At 39.8% G+C, this 13,737-nt stretch overlaps 1 long non-coding RNA gene across 3 annotated transcripts in view; it reads left to right on the top strand.

Moving 5' to 3' along the window:
- The first annotated feature begins 1,388 nt into the window (after positions 1 to 1,388).
- LOC131809425 (uncharacterized) overlaps positions 1,389 to 13,737 on the top strand; it is an 86,600-nt gene continuing 74,251 nt past the window's right edge. For all 3 annotated transcript variants that reach the window (XR_009345167.1, XR_009345165.1, XR_009345166.1), the window contains exon 1: positions 1,389 to 1,528. This is a non-coding gene — a long non-coding RNA (uncharacterized LOC131809425). The remainder of the gene's footprint in view (positions 1,529 to 13,737) is intronic.

Raw genomic sequence — 13,737 nt, 5'->3', positions numbered from 1 at the left:
GGTTGAGAGTCCTCTGCAGGATCCTGTCTGCCTTCAATAAATGTGTCTCCGTCTGGCTGGGGACTGAGTCCCTGTGACCAGCCTAGACACACACCACTCTTGTTACAGCTTACGATGAGAAGACCGCATTTCTTGAACTCTTTCAGTGAGGGGGCTCATTTACTCATTTAGCAACTCCTCTGTTCATAGGAGACTCTGCCCTACTCTCCTCTAAACTTCGCTGTTAATATGGCAGGAAATTGGAAAAAGGTTCTCAGGTCAAAATGCTGTGCTGAAACTATGAAGGCAGAGCCGCAATCAGAGGGTGTCTGTGGAAGAGAAGGAGCAGGACAGAGGCAGGAGAATGGAGAGGGGAGGGAAGACTTCAGGATGGAGAAACGGGAAGACAGAGATGACGCAAGAGCCAGGGCAGAGGAAGAGGCTCCGAGGAAGAGAGGAGCAGAGAGGCACAATGTGGGGGGAAGGCACACGGAGACCCAGGAGACAAGAGCCAGGTGGAAGGGAGAAGGGGAAAAGATACCCCTTAAAAAGATACCCAAAACTCAGAAGACTGAATGAGAATAATAATAGAATAATAACTGATAATAATAATAATACTATAATAATATGATAATAATAACTGAATAATAGAATAAGCTTATTTTAAAACAGTATATTACCTACTTTTTCGAGTAGGGAAATATATATATTCAATATAGATATTCAATATACTTTTCTTCAGTCTCCAGACACCTTAGTTGAAGTATCTCCATACTTACACATTGGGTCTAGTCGTTAATCCAAAAGTTCAAATAAACATACCATTTTCCTTGCATTTCCAGACTTTCTGTAGTTTGCTGGCACCCGGGGAAGAGAGAGGAACAGTAGTGGGGTTGGGGGAATTAGGGGAGCCAGGTAGAGAGGCAGATTCTGAAACTTAAGCAAAGAAAGCAAAAATGAGCCTCTTCTGGTCTAAGACTAAGGCGTATACAACAGAGCTGCAGCCAGTGCTCGGCTGTGAGGAAGGCCGGAGGCCCAGCCTGGGGGAAGGCCCAGAAAAGCAGTGGCCAAATGGCTTCCCTGGGTGAGGGTTTTAAGGCAGAGGTGGCTTTGGATTGAGAGGTGGTTCTCTTCTAACAAACAGACCCCAGGAGTTATTTTCAATGCATGAATCTGAAAAAAGGATGGGGGGATCTTTCTAGCTCTCTTTCTTTTGTTTTATATTGCAAGCTCAGATGTTATGGACTGAATTCTGACTCTTAAATTTCATATGTTGGAGCCCTCACCACCAGTGTTACTGTGTTTGGAGATAGAGCCTCCCCCAGGTAATTAAGGTTAGATGAGGTCATAAAGGAGGGTTCTTAGTCCACTATGATTGATGTCCTCATAAGAAGAGGAAGAGACACACAGATCCCTCTCTCTCTTTGTACTAATGCAGGGGAAAGCCGTGTGAGGACAGAGCCAGAAGACAGCCACCTGCTGGGAGGAGAGTCTCACCAGAAACTGAATCTTCCAGCACCTTGATGCAGGACCTCTAGCTTCTAAAACTGTAAGAAAACAATTTTTTGTTGCTTAAGCCACCCAGAATATGGTATTTTGTTAAGGTAGTCCAAGCTAATCATACAGAAGGAACAGAGTTTCATTACGATTTGTTAAATAACCTTTATTAATAGGCACTGAAATTTACATCCAGACCTGGAAAATAGTTCTCAATAAACGTGTGTTGAAGAAGACCAGTAGGTAGGTGTTTTGACCAGTTTATACTAAACTAACAATAATGCGATAACACCATATTGATGATGTATGAGATAATGATAAGATATGCAAATGTTAGTTAATTTTGCATTTGAACCTCTTAGAAACTCAACAGATAAATATATCTTACACTTGATTTCATAGATGGGAAAATAGTTTTACCCTTTAGAGCTTTGGTTTCCATCCCTTCTCTGGTGTGTCAGGGCCATACTCAAACCCATGTGTTCTGAGTCCCTCCAGTGCTCTCTTAAGCCAGAAATTCTTTGGGAAGAAGTTAAAACTCACTTGTTGGAGTTTATGCTATTTTTCAGTCTATCTGGAAAATAAAATGTGTTTCTTCAGGGTTCAATGTGATCATAGCCAGGAATTTTTGGCAACGATTTTTAGCATCACAATATGTTCTGGTCTATAATGGGTTGAGGGGTGGGGGAAGCATGACATTCATTCATAATGCATGGAGAGTGGTCAGGGAGAGCTAGAGGAGGAGAAGCAAAGCCTCTTCGGAAACAGGGACACCATGGGAACCACTGGAAGTTGCACTGAATAGGGAGGAGGATTGTCAGAGTCCTGGAACTTGACAGAAGTCTAATTCTGGAGCTTTGAGGCAGGATAATTTAGAAGTTCATGGCAAGAAGAATAGAAAATGACATCTGATACAGGAAAATGTCTCTGACCCAGACAATAAAATAAAATTAGCTTATGCTGCATGTCAGGAATGTAGGGTTTTAAAGAAAGGGACTTTTGGCAACAATTAGTGACTTAGTTTTATGGAAAGAGAAAATTAACCATTAACGTGATAGAAATTCTTCTCTCTTTGACTCCTGAGTGGACAATTTCAAAATAGATTTATGAAGAACCTGTCTACCATAGTGATGACCCAATCAACAATACATCGTTGTGTTGGCTCTCTCTCCATTCTTCTCCTCCTCCATCTCTCTCTTTTTCCACTTTTCTCCCGCCCCTCATCCCTCCTTTCTAGAATTACTTCCTAAATAAACCTACCTGCATACAAGATTTGGTTTTGGCTTTTGCCTTTGGGGGAACCCAGGCTAAGAGAGCTGGTTATGGTAGATCTCCTAAAATGTAGATCTTCAGGATGAATTTTGGGGCTCAATCAGCAGAATCTGATGGATTAAAGGCTCTAGTTCCCAAGCATAGGTGGGAGAAGGCACTTCTACCATGAGACACAGTAATATTTCCACTAACTTCAAACTGAACTTCAAATTTCATACAGTTGGTAAGACTGGAAACACCCTACTGGCCATTTTGGGCTCCTCTATCATTGGACCAACAGGCAAAGATGAGAGTTGCTATACTGGTGGGGGTAATGGACCCTAATTACCAAGAGGAGTTAGAGTTGCTGCAGCAGAACAGAAGCAGGGCTGAGTTTGTCAGGAACCAACAGATCCATCTGCCATGCACAATGGTAATGGTGAGCTGACAACCAAAATAAACCATGCATGGGAGCAGTGGAGGCTTTAGTTCTCTTAGGGATGATGTCCTGAGACAGTTCACCAGGAAAGTAGCCTCAACCAGCTGAAATGTTGGCTGGGAGTGAAGGAAATCTGTAGAGGGTGTTGGGGGAAGGGAGATGATGAATACTAATTAAGTCTTGGGATAGCTGTGACTATGAGAACCTTAGCTTTTTTCACTTGCAGAAGAGCAGTTAGCTACCTCCTTGAAGGTTATAAATTTAATGGAACACATGAGCAAATCTGAACAATGCCAAGGATGGACTGTTACCAGATACCTCTTGTGAGACACGTCAGGTCCTTTCAGCAGGACTTACCTCAGGTGCTGCTGTGACACCCAGTTCAATCAACAGGGAGCGGTATTACTTTAACTGACAAAGCCAGGAAAGGTCTGTGTCTGAATGAGTTAATTTCTTTGGGGTTATGCTTGTCCAATGGGATGGAGAGCCAGTGAATACAAATTCTTCCTTCACTCACACCCCTGGGACAGAGCTCTGAGATACGTTTTAGAGGGCTCCTTAGGAGTCCTGGCAGGATCAAGTGTCCGATCCATAGCAGTGACAGGATCAATAATCATGCATCCTCTTAATCTTCTCTCTGTGTGTTTCATTTGCACTGATTCTAACTCTGACTTGCAGGCTCACTTCTCAAATGAACTATTTGTGCACTGGCTCTTGTTTTAGTATCTACTTTTGGGGGGAATTCAGGCTAAGACAATGTAATTCTGAAACTATTTTCTAGTTGTATCAGGTAATTAATCTTGGCAATACTGTTTTAAGTAAATAATATATAATTAGATTTTTTGACTTTTTTTCTGTGAATTAGAGACTGTCTAATGTGGGACTTGGAATTATTCACATTTATTATTGCACCTATAGTTTTAAAAAAATTATTAAAAAATATTCTTTCCTGCAGTCTATTCTTATCAACAGAATTTTATCTTCCTGTGTCTGCTTCCCAGAATGAATATATTTGTGAATTCTTAGAAAGGGTGCTAATCAGATAGCTAATGCCAAGATGAGTAAGGAATCTTTTATAATCTTTATAGCTGCTATGTATTGTATTTTTTTCTAATCCATCGCTTACTTTCTTAATTATTGTTTTTTTTTTTAAATTATTGGTCTTATATTTTAATGTTTAATAATAGCCAGTGGTTAAATATATTAAACTTTATGTATTAAAATAAATAGTAACTCTTAAAACTGTGATTATAGCCAGAAAGGTATATTTATGGTATAACATTCCATGAGTAAAGAGGGTATGAGACTCTATTAGGTTGAATACAATAACAATGAAAAAAGACTGACAGTGGCTCTTCCAAGATGACAACAGAATAATCTAATCTTGGGCTCAAGGACAAAAATATTTTAAAAATCTTATCTAATGCCATCATATTCCTTAAAAATATTTTTTAGAAAAGATGGAAGTTAAATACATGCCACTTTTGGTGTCGAATGAACTGATGGGATCTGGTTCTTGTTGTGCCTGTCTTTTCCATGCAAAACACAGGGTTTTGTTCTTTCATTTGGAGAAAGTCACACTTTATTAATAATAACAACCCAATCTCTTGAGGGATTGCTGAGCAAAGGCACAGGGCTTTGGAATGCTGGGCTCTCTCCCTGCTTTCAGGATATTTGGGGAACATTTTCCTGGAAGCGTTCTTGCAATGGTCTTCTCAAACACATGTAACTTACTGGAGCTTAAAGACTTACATTTGTAAAAGCCATTAGTGTCGATTAATGTAGACAAATGATTGAAATTGGGACATTGGGAGGTACAACTCCACACCTTGTACCATTTACGGGCAGGAAATGAAGAACAATTAGGTTGGTGAGGCTGGAAAACAACCCCCGCCCCCAGCCCTGCCTGCATGGGGTCAGCTTCGGGAAAGCTCGGTGGGTATATAATGGATGAAGGGCTGGAGCTCAGGCAGCCAGTGATGGGAGCGACAGACGGCAGGGTTGGCCAAAGCATTTCTCAGCTCAGCTCCCCTGTGTTTAACATTTCTGATAATGATGATAACTTAGAATCGGGCTCCTACAACTACCTTGGAAATACACTCGCTCAGTTGTTGATTCATTCCTTAATTTTTTTTGTCAGTCAGTAAATATTCTGTGAGCATTTAGTCTTTTCAAGGGATCTCAGTGGTGAATGGGGCATAATCACGGCCTTTACAGAGGTGATGGTCTAGGGAATTTTCATAGCGTGACAGTGCATGGAAGCTGTAGGGGCTCAAGGGAGAGACTTAAATCTAGTCTTAGATATAGGAAGCTTTTCAGAGGAGGTGAGGTGCAAGGTAAGACCTGGTGGATGAATGTAAGACTTTATTTAGAAAACTGGAAAACTGGGGCGCCTGGGTGGCTCAGTAGGTTAAATGTCTGCCTTCTGCTCAGGTCATGATCCCGGGGTCCTGGGATTGAGTCCTGCATCAGGCTTTCAGCTGAGCAGGGAGCCTGTTTCTCCCTCTCCCTCTGCTGCTCCCCTACTTGTGTGTGCTCTCACTCTCTCTCTTGCTTTCTGACAAATGAATAAATAAAATCTTTGAAAAAAATGAATAAAAAACTGGAAAACTGGTATCAGGAGTTGAAGCAGAAAAAAATAGAGGAAGCCAATTCATGGCTTGGGCATGTTTAGTTCTAAGGGGAAAGTAATAAAAATGGATATTTCTTATGGGAATTGGCACATTTACATACCCAATACTTTTTGAAAAAAATTTTTTAAATGTGATTGAAATATATGAGAACAATTATATTTCATACTGTCTGCTTAGGTAGACTAGAAAAATGGATAGTTTTAATTTTCTTAAAATTCACTCAAATATATAATTATCAAATAACTCCAAGACACTCTGCTTAGCCCTAAGGGGCACACAGCAAGTTCTACAGTACCCTGTGCTTCAGAGACTCTCAGCCTGGTGGACAAGGCTGCAATCAGGATGAGAGTAGAATTTCTTAAATTGTGCTCTAGGAGATAAGGGAGTTAAGACATTCCTTCTGGTTTGGTATACAGTGTACAGTATGGCTGAGGGAGATTGGAGCAGACCTACTAAGAAGATAAAATATTGAGGAAGGCCTTAACATGGGAGGTGGTAGGGGCTCCTTCTTAATAAGCAAGCATTCATGTAGGATGATACTACATTGCAATGCTACATTTGGAGTGTGATTTTGAATATGGTGGTTCACTGTGTTGGAGGGCCATGTCTGCTGTTGGGTTTTTCTTCCTCCAGGTTTTATCTGTTCTAATACCTATTTTCTTATCAGTTAGCTAATGTGAATGATTGCCCAGTTTATCATTTCAAATTGGGTTTGGACTGGAAAATTTGATAACTCGACTCACTGAAGCATACGGTAGATTAGATAACACTTCAAAATATTCTTAGCAAGGATGGAACACAGGAATCACTTGTTCAAGAGCACAGAACACAGCTAAAGGAAGTGGCTAAGCCCAGGGCAACAGGGAAATCAGGGCCCCAGTGATGCACCTGAGACTTTTTTTTTTTTAAGTTGGGCAAGTTATTACTCAGCCCCATTGGCTTATGGCCAGGAAGCAATAGGTGTTCAGAGTTAATAGATCTTCTGATTTTCTAAGAGGAGGTAGGAATCTACATTGTGTGTGTGTGTGCATGTATAATCTAAAACATTTTAAATTTTTGCTATAAATGACTGCTTCAGAATATACTATAAGAAGCAATTACAGTTACAATCATCTGAAGATTGTATTCTACCTACACGCCAGCCATTTGTAGCTGCTGGCCCATTGGTAATAACTAAACTAAACAAGCCCATTCCGGAGCACTATATTCATATCACCCACTTAATTCTCACCAAAGGCTTTTGGAAGCAGGGATGGTGATGATGATAATGCTCATTTACAAATAGAGAAATGAGATACAGAGGAGTTAAAGAACTTCCCAAGAGCACCAAGCTAGCCAAATAGCAGAGTCAACATTTAAGCGGTCTGGCTTCGGAATTTGTGTTCATGAATGTCACACTATACTATTTCTCAAAATGAATGCCTTTTATATAGGGACAATGATTTGAGGTGCTCAGGGAACTTTTCACTGATCTTAATTTTGTTTCACATGGTAGGAGGGTGGAGGATCAAAGTTTAGAGATGCCACTGAATCCATGAAGTACCTTACTTATTCTGAGTTAAGTTTTCAGCAGCACCAAACTACAGTGTCACAGTCAAAGGCTCTGGAAGCGCAGACTAAATTTTGAAGTCTTCCTCTTCCACTTATTGGCTGACCACGTCTTGGTTTCCTTAGTTGAACAAGGAGGATAATGAAAAATACCCTGCAGGGTTAGTACAATGACTAGAAACAATACATGAAAAATATGTGGCTCAAAATAAGTGCTTGTTAAATTAAAGACATTATGAAGATGATAATTTTTGGTGAGGCATTTAACTAGTAAATTTAAGGTATCGTGTTGTAGGGAATCAAACATTAATCCCATGTAATTCTTGTCATAAGAAAATAGAGGGATCAAGTAGTTAAGTTGAGGAGATGAGACATTTTTATAACTTTTGATAATTTAATGTAAGGTAATAGAAAGAAGTACACAGCTGAGGGTGATCTAAGAGGGAAAGATTATGGAAAGATTAATATCCATTGGAGGAGATCAGTGAAGACTTCTTGTAGGAAGAGGTATTTGAGCTTGTTTTTTTTAAAAGGTGACTAAGCTTTGGGCCAGTTGGTTAGCCCTCTTTGAGGTTAGAGAGTCACAGATGATGGTGATAGCATAGCAGAGGTACCAAGATGAGATATGTTGGTGCTCTTAATGTGGAAATTCTAATTGGCTGACTGGAAGTGGAGAGCAGGATATGTGGAAGGCAGTGGCTGTAGAGACTTCTGTAGGGCCATTCTTCAGGTTCAGCTGACAGGTAGGAGTGTTGTTTCTCCCTGACTAGACTAGAGAAGGTCTGTGCATGCGTATCTCTGGGCTGTAAAAGGGAAACAGAAGGGACAGCTGGCAAACATGCGAAATCAAGAGAAGGAACTTAATTTCCTGTCCAGTCAAGGTTCTGACTTGTAGAGAAGGAATTCCAGTTGGAAACCCAGATGTCCTCATATAAAAGGAGAGGAAAGATGTATGGAATCAGAAGAAGTCTATAAAACAAGTTGAAAATTGGGAGTTATGGAGGTATCTACTCAAAAGGACCATTTGAAATCAATCGGCTCACCCTAAACCTTTAAGATTTTCTTATGTGCAGAGTGGAATGTTCATTTGGAAAGTTCTCTCTTCACAGCAAAGTTTGTGTTTCAACCAGAAAGGCAGTGTTCAATGGTAGAGAAAAATCTGGCTGCAGAGTCATTCACCCTGGGGTCCAAAGTCTGGGTTTTTCTTGACTAGCAGTAAGAACTCAACAAGTCATCCATCTCTCAGCTCCCATCTCTACATCTACAAAATGAATATAATAATAGTTACTGGTTTTAATTATATAATAATCGAACATTTGATGAAGAGATGTATAAATAAGATTTGTTTGTAGTAATGCTGGTGTAGTATTTATTGCCTGCAGTATGGTTTAAAGTCCTTGTCCCTTCTCATCATTGTATAGTCTTCACTTGGGGTCAATGACTGATAGAACATCCTGACATATGTCCATCACCCCTTTCCAAATGCCTTCAGGTTGCTTCTCAACTCTGCATCCTTCCAATGTATCCTTTCAAATTCCACCAATTACCATTAAGGGTGGGCACATTAAGGCAAAAGCATCCTGGTGCAGGGTAAAGGACAATGGATTTGGAGTCAGACTTTGTGGATTTTTAATGTTGGCTCCACCAGTAACTGAATGAGTGGACTTGGAAATGAGTCAACCTGTATAAAACTGTTTAGTACAATCTGGGTACTTAGTGTATGATGACATGGGAGGAAAGAAGAAAACCAAGCAATCCTTGGCCATCAGGAGTGCTGAACACTGGCTGATACAGGGTACCAGGAGGTGGTGGAGGTAGGCCATAGCTTCAGTGGCAGATGATGACAATCCTCTTGTGCCCTTGCTGACAATGTAAGAGGATTTGTTTTTCCCATGACCTGCATATGTTCAAGCCAGACAGGCATTCCCAGGAAGAGACCAGAACTATTTATTCTTCTCCAACTATCTCCTATGCTTTTCATATCTCCACTTTTGCCTCGTATGTGGCCCCTACCTAAGATTCTTCCCTTCTATATTGGACTGTCCCCTCTCTTCTGCTAGACATCAGAGCTGTAAATTGAGTCTTATTTTTATTATGTCCCCTGTGCTCTATCACCCAATTCAATGTCATGCATGTGATAAATTCTCAGGACTTTTTTTCCTTAGGGAATGGATAAGAAAAGAGATGTTAAGATCTGGAGGAGAACTTACTCTTCCTAGTCTAAGACTGCCATTTCCTAAACTTGAGATCTATAAATTACGGATGCATTTCTATGAACCACTTGACTATGTCAGTGAAATGTTGTACAAAATTTGAATATTCATTTTTTTCTAGACAGAGTATTCATAGCTTTTTTCATATTTTCAAAGCAGAACATGATGCACAAAATGCTTAGAATCTACCCTTTTATTTTATGAATGAAGCCCCCCAAAAGGTACATATTTTGGCTAAAGTAATATATTACCAAGATAGCAATGGAAGGAGAAACAAGGCTTATTGGTTTTCTTCCCAGAACTCTTGATGAGTGTATGAGTGTAGTCTCATTCATTCACTTTTTTTTTTTTTCAATAGAACATAACTTGTATTAAGCATGCATTAACTGTTTTGACAGATACTATCTCTGTTTCACAGGGAAGAAAACAGAGTTTTGAAGAGAAATTTTCTAGGGGCATATTACTGAAAATTGGCCCACAGAGCTTTAAACTCAACCTTGTTCAACTCCAAAACTCAGGTTGTTTTTTTTTCTTTTTTTTTGTTTTTTTCCATTATCGTGTGTCCAGAATCAAGAATTATTTATTAGTAGAAGAAATTCCATTTCAGAATTTCCAAATTTGCCCTTCTCTTATGTTGCTTGTATTAGATCAATTTTAGTGGTGAACAAATTAATTTGTGGAGTGGGAGAATCATTTTGTGGTTAGCATATATGTTAATTTTGATTATGATTCCATTTTTTCCCAAACGGAAGTACCAACATTTTTTATATGATTTTAACATCTTAATACTCTGCACTGTCAACTGTTGCAGCTGTGCACTTAGACATTGGACTAAATAGACAAATACCCTTGCCTTCATAGACCTTACATTCTAGAGGAGACAGTAAACAAAGAGTCAAAACCATCTTATATCAGAAAGTGCTTAGTGTCATAGAGAAAAACAGGGAAGGGGAGGAGATACACAGGTTTAAATAGAGCAGTCAAAGAAAGCCTCTCTGGAGTGGGGACTTTCGACCTGTCAATAAATTACAGGCAGTTCTTGTAATTTGTAAAGTTGCATTCTAGAAAGTCACCACAAGTGCCAGATTAGCAAACACTGAGCCATTGCTCCCAGGGGAAATACAGGGTTAGGTTTCTGTGAGCCTCTGTTCACAAAACCTTTGTCAACATATGAATTCATAATCTTACTGTATGTTCGGTTCTGTGTAAAGACATCTTCACATTTATTGTCGAATCATTAACATTGAACTTGGTGCTCAACAACGTTATCACTCACATCTGACTGAAGATTCACCTGTTCATTCTCTCCATAAGCATGCCGTGGCTCTCCTGCCCTTAGGAACACTGGACAGTGCTCTGGCACTCTTTTCAACCATGAAATCACCAACAGAAAGCACACAGTTGTGGAAAACATGGCACCATTAGGCCACATTAGCAAGCAGGCAGATTTGCAGATGCAGGCTCTACAAATAAGGAGGATGGACTGCCCTTGGCTTGCTGGAAAATGAGGAAATTCCTTGGAAGACTGGTTGACTCCCACACGTTTCCTAACTCTCTACTCAGTGCTCTTCAGTGGTTTAAATTCTGTGCTTATTCTGAACGTTGCTTCCCCATGTGCTGTGGTGTAAGACTTTTCTCCCAAATCCACTCAAATGCTACTGAGTGGGAAAAAGGAAAGAGTGAGAAAAACCAGACGCAGAAGCCGAGAAAGTTTTCCATGCAGGAGTTTTGTTCAAGCAGACAGCCAGCCTGTGTTTCCTATAGACCTTTAAGTTGAGGGGCCCAATCCTAGCCACTGTGCAGGGGTAATTTGTGACTCCTTTCCATCCTAATTAATCCCTCCCCCTCACCTCAACTCCTCCACGGCCCTCTCCCAGGGATATGGTCCAAAAACATTGCAGAGTTTCTTTTCTGATTTGTGACTTGTCTCAAAGAGCATAATGCCTCTAATTAGGTGATTTGAATCAGAAAGTTAAGAGCAATTTCATGTTGCCTTTAAACCAGAATTTTCCCCCACTCTGGGCAACACGATTCCAATTTTTTAATGAAAATCACTGGAAACAGGAAATTTTGAGAAAGGCAGTGAGTTATGGAAAACAGGACTCAGCAAAGCAGCTTGGCCATGCTACAGGAAGCCCTTGAGTGGAGTGATTGTATCTAGGACCCAGAATAGGGAGGGGGAGAAACTCAGGGCCTAGACCCGGCTCTACTCCTACTCCCTGTGTGACCTCAGGCAAGTTTCTCCCTCTCTGTGCTTCCATTTCTTAACTGGGAGGTGGGACACTCGACAGGGTAACTCTCAGCCTTAGCATTCTGGGATACTGGAAAGGTAAAATAAATCTAATAGTACTCTTTACCTGTTTGTATCCAATCATCTATTTTGAAAAGTATTTTGAAGTATGTTCTAGTGCCTATTTTTAGTACTAAGAAAATCTTGTGTAGACTAAAAAATGTAGAGTGCTTTAGAGTTTTTTGAATTTTAGAATTTGTAGAGTTTTGAAATCACTGTCCATGTATATTGAATGTCTGTACTTACAGAGCCATGGGGTTCTTTGTAAGGAAGTGTACATTTCTTAGTTCAAGAGCTTGTCGGATCCAACTCTCCAGCCTACCAGTTCAGACTCACTTCTTCTCATCCCCCACTCTTATCTTCTACCATTATTTACTCTACATCAAACCCTGAAGGCTTTCTTCAGTTTCTTCTCCATATAGGGCCTCCTCACCTTTTCTCTCTTTTTGGAAAACCCATTCTCCCATTTGTTCTTTTAGGAGGGCCTTATCTCTTTGGTGTTTAAGATTCTGCTCCTATCTCCTATGTGAAGCCTTTCAGGACTTTGCCAGGTCTGACTTTTCCTATCCCATACCAATGGGAAAGTTCTAGCAAAGTGCTGATAATTCTGATAAATGTATTTATTTGCCCACTCATCTTCTTTGCTAAACTGGGAGCCCCTGACCCCCCGATGTGTCTGCTTCCCTAATACCCAGAGAAATGTTTGACACCTGGTACTCAGCGATATTTGATGAGGGAAGAATGAAGGAAGAAATCCAAAATAAAAAACACATGTGGAAAGTTTAAGCATGATTACCCCAAATTACAGGGTCAAACCCTACTTCACATTAGCCATGGGTGCCATGAAGAATGTGGGCTTAGTATTGCTAGATGTTTCTATTTTTCAGGAAAAGCAAAAATAAGCAAATAAAGATCTCTGAATTTTTACATAAGATATCACAATTTTTAATGTTTACAATCCATTGAAAATCATTTAAAATCACTCTGGCAAATATAAACTTCCAGGTATATAACTTTTGACCCAAGATAAAAATCCACATTCCTTAGTGTATAACCCAAACTGGTGCTTTTCAAACTGGTATCTGCATTCCTATATTCTCAAATTTATTATTATCCACTCTTGGCAATCACTTTTTTTTTTTTTTTAAGATTTTATTTATTTATTTGATAGAAAGAGAGAGCTCACAAGTAGGTAGAGAGTCAGGCAGAGAAAGAGAAGGGGAAGCAGACTCCCTGCTGAGCAGAGAGCCCCATGTGGAGCTGGATCCCAGGACCCTGAGACTTTAACTCACTGAGCCACCCAGGTGCCCCAGCAATCACTTTTAGTTTCTATCATTTTTTGATAACATCTCATGCTTATATTCTTGTAAGACCATTGCATTTACTGTTCTTCTTTTGGCCTTTGGCCCTTCTATGGGCCTTTCTTTCATTCTTCAGTTGGAGAAATTGTTTTATATTTCAGTATCAGGTTTCCATGTCTTAGCTATTTCCTATGGACCCTTCTACTCCATAGAAAGAGAGATTCTTCCCTCTAGGTTTTAGACATGAGGGTGGACTTCTGTTATTGTTCTTGCCACCATGTATTATAGCCATTTGTTGGTAAGCTCTTCTAGAACATTCTTTTATTTATCTATTTGTTTTTAATGTATTGGCTTTCTCCACTGTGCCAGATACAGTGCTACTGTTAAGGATTCAGATGTGAAATCCATATTGTCTCCATTCCCAAAGAGCTCATAAAATCTAATAAAAAAAAGGGACTATATTTATCTCTGAATTTTTAACATCTTACAGCAAATTAATAGAGATTCAGTAGATTTCATTAAGTGAGTCAAATATACAGTGCTAATTTTCTGAGTATTTATGAGGAACAGTGCACTCTGAGGGAAG

Source organism: Mustela lutreola, chromosome 10 (assembly GCF_030435805.1).
Source record: "Mustela lutreola isolate mMusLut2 chromosome 10, mMusLut2.pri, whole genome shotgun sequence".
Taxonomy (NCBI): Eukaryota; Metazoa; Chordata; class Mammalia; order Carnivora; family Mustelidae; genus Mustela; species Mustela lutreola.
Note: the sequence above shows the minus strand (reverse complement) of the source record. Positions and strands in the feature narration are given on the sequence as shown.